Source organism: Hibiscus syriacus, unplaced genomic scaffold, assembly GCF_006381635.1.
Source record: "Hibiscus syriacus cultivar Baekdansim isolate YM2019G1 unplaced genomic scaffold, ASM638163v2 tig00111989_pilon, whole genome shotgun sequence".
Classification (NCBI taxonomy): domain Eukaryota; kingdom Viridiplantae; phylum Streptophyta; class Magnoliopsida; order Malvales; family Malvaceae; genus Hibiscus; species Hibiscus syriacus.
In genome coordinates, this window is record NW_024063230.1 from 881,739 (window position 1) to 887,938 (window position 6,200).

Below are 6,200 nucleotides of genomic sequence, written 5' to 3' on the forward strand. Positions count from 1 at the left end.
AAATTATATTATTTTCGTTAAGAGCTAATATCGAACTTATCTGGTTAAGAAATTACAGAAATGCCCTTAAGAGGTAGAATAGTCTGAGATGACTCTGAATGAGAAAATACTTAGAGGATTCGTACTTAACTCGATTAAGTACGGATTTAATTGTTAAGATCCCGACTTAGTGCAGGAAAATTCTGATATTCCGTTTGTAAAGTCTGAGAGACACTTGACCTGAAAATATTCGAATAATGAGTAAATACTTGAAGAGTAATTTATCGGGGGTATTCTGCTGTCAGAATTGTTCGAAATGACTGAAGTAAATGATAAGATTGAATTAAATAATAAGATCGGATGGAAGGGAAAGATTGAAATACCGTAGATCTGTAAAATGACCAAAATACCCCTGTAATGGAAATGACCCAAGAATATCACCAAGCTCAGAAATGATTGGATATCCTCGAGCTCTGAAATGAATGGAATAAAACTGAATACCAAAATTTACAAAATAACCTTATGGTCTAAACTAAGTAGATTTCTTGGATTAATTAAGGAATCCAAGTAAGCATAGGTATTGGACTACCTTTAAAGGTAATGGAAAATAATTTAAGTGAGTAGATCAACCCTAAAACTATGCCAATACCTGAATGGCATAGATATTACTGGAACATGTGTTCGTCTTCTCAAGTTTGGCTCGATGATAAATTTGGAAGTATTCAGCTCAGCCCAGCTCTAGATTGTATTCAGTACTAAGAATTGGACGTTTGGACGTTTGTTCGACAATCAACCACGAAGACCAAATTGAATGGAATGGAAGTACAACATGTATCTGAAATTCAGGAACGTTTGAATTACTCTGGAAAATCCTGAAGTAACTGGAATGGAGATGACTGCTAAATGAAATAGGTAACCTCAATGACTGAGGATTTAGTAAGTGATTTGGATAAGTCTGGAAACTCTGATGAGTTTATGTAGTATACAATTACAATGGGTTACGAACAAATTAATCAAGTACGTCAGAATTTTATGATATTGTGGAAGCATGGAAATGAAATAAAGACATCGGAAGATCTATTCAGCGATGATTCCGAAAATGATCTATGAACAAGAATTTGGGGTATTAAAGAGTAAATACCCTGGAAGAATAACTTCTAGAAGACCCCAGCCGCTCCACGTTGCTGATTCAGCTTCCAGCCACCTCGCCAGAAACCTCTACGTCGTTCTGTCGTTGCCATGACGCCAACAGATGACTCCAGGAAGCCAGCTGCCCCCCCACACGTCGTGGCTATGGGGTGAGTCACCACATAGCTCGGTGACTCACCGAACTTCCCCCTCTGGACCGGTCTGAGTATGGCTCCGTGGTAGCTATAAAAGCCACCAGATCCTGCAAAACGAAAGGAGGACGACATCAAACAGAAAAAAAAGAAGAACAGAAAGGAAGGAGAACCATCAAAACCACAAGCAGCAACACACCAACACAAATCAACCATCAGCCGAGAAAAGAGAAAGAAGAACTTACCTCGCCGGAGAACTCCAAACGTCGCCAAAGAAACTGAAATACCGTGGGTATTTCTGTAGATCTAGGTAATTTCTGGGATGTTTAAGAGAAAAAGAGGCCGGAGAGCAGTGGCCGGCGGCTGCCGGATTTCCCTCAGAGGAGGGAAGCTAGAGAGAAATGATATCTCTCTTTTTTTAGAGAGAGATGAGAAAGGGAGAAAATGAGAAGCTGACCCTTTGGGTCAGCCATTTTGGGGTATTTAAACACCTCCCCAAACGGCGTCGTTTTGGGGAGGGTACCTGCGTAATTTCACGTATGAAAAAACCCTTTCCGCAGTCACTCCGAGTTTGTAACATTAAAAATTAGTCACTGAAAGCAAGTTTTGATTCTTTTAATTATGTCATTCAATTTTATTTTATTACATTTTAGTCATTATCAGTTTATATATATATTTAGGGTAAATAACTGATTTAGTACCTTATAATTTTATTAACATTTATTTTAACCCGATTAATTAAATAAGGCTAAATTACATTTTTAGCATTAGAATTTTTATTTATTCGAGATAGAGCCTTTAAACTTGATAAATTTTATTTTAATCATGATTAATTAATTAAGGGTTAATTACATATTAGTAATTTTATTTTATGATGATTCGAATTGTTCATTAATTTAAATAATTTTATTTATTATTATTTTATTTATTTAGTCATTGTTTAGTTATTTTAACTTAATTTAATTTTATTATTTTTTTAATATTTTAAATCATTACTTTAATTATTGTTTTACTATTATATATAATATATTATTTATTATTTTATAATGTTATTTATTTTCAATATCAAAGAAAATGGCAGTCTTAATACAACTGGATGTCCTATCTGGTATTTTAAATAACTAAATATAAAATTATAATTTAGTTTTATTACATTTTTAATATTTATTTTTATTTATTAATATCAAATGAAAGAGATGTCTTAGGGTACCTAGAAGCCCTTTTCTGATATTTTAAATAATAATATCTTACTGTATTAAAATAAATTTTTTGTTATTATCTTAAGAAAAATGTTTTTATATTTATTTATTTTTAATATCAAAGAAAAGAGCTGTCTTAAGTCACCTAGAAGCCATTTTCTGATATTTTTAAATAAATAAGTATCTTATTTAATTTTTATTTTTTAAGAAAATGTTTTTAGTTATTTTTTATTTTTTAATATCGAAGAAAATAGTGTCTTAGGTACCTAGAAGCCCTTTTCTGATATTTCTAATAAGTAATATCTTATTTTGTGTATTAATATATTTTCTTAAAATTATTTGAAATAGTAGAATTATGAATTAAATATATCTTTGAATTTTAAATTTCCATAATAGGACAACTTATAATTAAAAAGTACCAATTTTGGGCGTTGTAGGGGTGCTAATCCTTCCCTAAATGTAACCGACCACGAATCCCTTTTTATTATTAAAAAGAACGAATTTTTGGTTATAAACGCAGATCAGTTCATCTTTTGACTGATGTTTTCTTAAAACTCTTTTAAAAAATAATTTTTAGGTATTTGACTTACCTAACCCAAAGGCCGATGGCGACTCCCAAATTATTTTCAAAACCATTTTTCACATCAATTTTCCCGTCAAGTAAAATTCGTGCCCACGAAAACCGGTTACGACACCCATAATAGGGGGTATCGGTACCCCTTCATAGGGTATAGGTACACCTTTATTAAATTCAATTAAACTAGTTGTTACTAGCCGTTATAGCCAGGGGGTATGGATACCCCTGGGGGTATCGGTACCCATAGGGCATTCTGTTTTTGAGAAGTCATAGGGTATGGATACCAGGCAGTGGGTATTGGTACCCAGGGTATGGATACCCCTGGGGGGTATCGGTACCTCTTTGCATTTTTGCTCAAATCCGAATTTAATGGACTTTTAATTATTTTTGAAACCTTTTGGAAACTTTGAATAAATTCAATTCAAGTCCAAAAACATTTTGCCTTGAAATTTGTTATATCGAAACATATTTCAACAATCTCCCCCTTTTTGATATAACAAAACATTTGAAAAATTGTTTTTGGCAAAACTCCCCCTTAATAAAATGTTTAATGAAAAATGTACCAATTGTTTACAAAATTATACCAATTGTTAAAAAGATACCAATTGTTGAAAAAATATGAAAATGTTAAGCTCCCCCTTTTTCATTAAGAAATTGAATTTTTCAAACCATAACTTCTCCCCCTTTTTGTTATATAAAAAATAATTCAATCTTTAAAGTTCTAAAATAACATTGGAGAGTAAGTGGTAAATTTGACATTTAAAATTCATTTGAAAAATCAAAGCTCCCCCTCAATAAATGCATTTTAAACAAAATTAAGCTATTAGGATCTTGACACTTAAACAAAATTGAATTTCAACAAATAATAACAAACATGTTAGTAGCACATGAAATTCAATGTATCCAAGTCTAAAATACTTTATGTAATACCAATTGTTGAATTTAAGATCATATGCATAAAGTTTTCCAAAAATGTTATGCATTTGAAATTGTTTTATATCAATTGTTAGAGAGATATCATTTTCATTTAAACCACATGCATAAACATTCAAATTTAGATCAAAAAATTTAAATTTGTAAAATCAAGTATTTGAAAAGTTGATATCAATGTTAGAGAGATATCATTTGCATTTAAAACCAATTTTGACAAAATTTTATTATGATGAACTAAAAGTTTTGAAAAATCATTAAAACTTTAAAATGTTCATCATAAAACCTTTTTAACATACATGAGATTAAAACAATAATGTATAATCATTTAAAAACAAAACTCATGCATGCTTAAAATCAAATAAGCAACCAAATAACTAAAATTAAAAACATTAAGCTTAAAGGTTACCCATTCCTTTTCATGTGTTGCCAAAGCATCGTGAATATCATCATTTTCATCACCATTGCTCACACACACCTACAAGAGACATTTAAGTAGATTTTGGTATCCAAATTGCTTTGGATCCTTGAATGTTAGTTTCAATGCCCTTGTTCCTTTCGGAATCCATACTTGCCTAATTTTAAAACGTTTTCCTTCTTCAAATGACAGTATGTTTCATATGACCATGATAATGGCAATGTGAACATTTTTCCATATTTAAACATAATAGGTTGTTTTTAGACATTAATTCTTTTTTCTTTTATTAAGCTTTCAAGCTTAACTCCTAACTCAAAATTTTCTTTTTCTAAATCATTTATTTTGATTTTTGAAAGCTCTAAATTATTTTTCAAAATTTCATTTTGATTTTCAAAACCAACTTTTTCTTTCAAAATCAAATATCTTTAATTTTGAGTTTTGAAATTAATTTCGTATAATTAGAATTCATGGTCTTAAATCCCAAATACAAAATATTATAAGCATCTTGTAACTCATCAAAAGTAAATGAATTAAAATTCATTTGAGTTAGAAGATACCTCTAAATATTCATGAGTGGACATTAGGCATAGGTTGACTACTTCATCATCATTGGAGTCATCTTCATCACTCCAAGCTGCCACATATGTCTTCTTCTTGGAAGATCCCTTTTTTCATAGAAGGGGACAATCATACTTGACATGTCCCATTCTTTGACAATTAAAGTACACCGTGGGACTCTTCTTCTTGGTTGATTCATACTTTACTTCCTTGGAAGCCATGAATCTCTTTAACTCTTTTAAGAGCTTGACCATCTCATCTTCTTGTTCATCATCGACTTCATCCACCTCATCACTTGAATCTTGATAGCTTTCATTGGTGGATTTGAAGGCAATGTCTATCTCTTCCTTCTTCTTATTCTTGTTTTTCTTCTCTTCTCTTTCTTCATCTTCCTTCACCATCATCTCATGAGTGAGAAGGGAACCAATTAGCTCGTTGAGAGTGAGAGACTTTAGGTTTCTTGCTTCGATAATGGTTGTCTTCTTCGATTGCCACTCCTTTGGAAGAGAGTATATCATCTTCCTCACAAGCTTCTCATTAGGGATTACTTCTCCATATCCCTTGAAACCGTTGACAATCATGGAAAATCTATCCGTCATAGATTTGATGTCTTCATCGGGTTTTTTCTTGAAGTTCTCGTAACTATGGTTGAGAAGACTTTTCTTTGATTCCCTCACTTCGTCGGTTCCTTCATGAGTGATTTGGAGCTTGTTCCAAATCTCTTTGGCACTAGAACAAGATGAGATTCTTCCATATTCATTTGGGCCTAAAGCACAAAAGAGAATATATATAGCCTTAGAATTAAGCTATAACTTTTTTCTGCTCTTCTTTGCTCCAATAGTTGTACTTGCTGGGTGGAGAGGAGTAACCGTTCATGATTGAGTTCCAAGCTCCTATATCATATGCTTGAATAAAGTACATCATCTTATTCTTCTAATGAGCATAATTTGCTCCATAAAATAAGGGTGGCTTGTTGAGCGGTTGCGATTCCATAATAGGTATATCTTCAAGGTAATAAGCACCAGAGGTTGAAGCCATTTCTCTGTCGGTTGCATCAGGAATTGGTAAAGCTTCTTCGAGGATCGTCTCAAGGATGTTAAGCCTTCTAACGAGTTAGGCTCTGATACCAATTGTTGGGATTTGCGGAAGCTCGAATCGATAACCGGAACAGTTCACCAAGAGGGTCGGAACGGTTTTTGTGATTAGAGAGTAAAGAGATTGAAAGATAAAGAATTTCACAGCGATTTATAGTGGTTCGA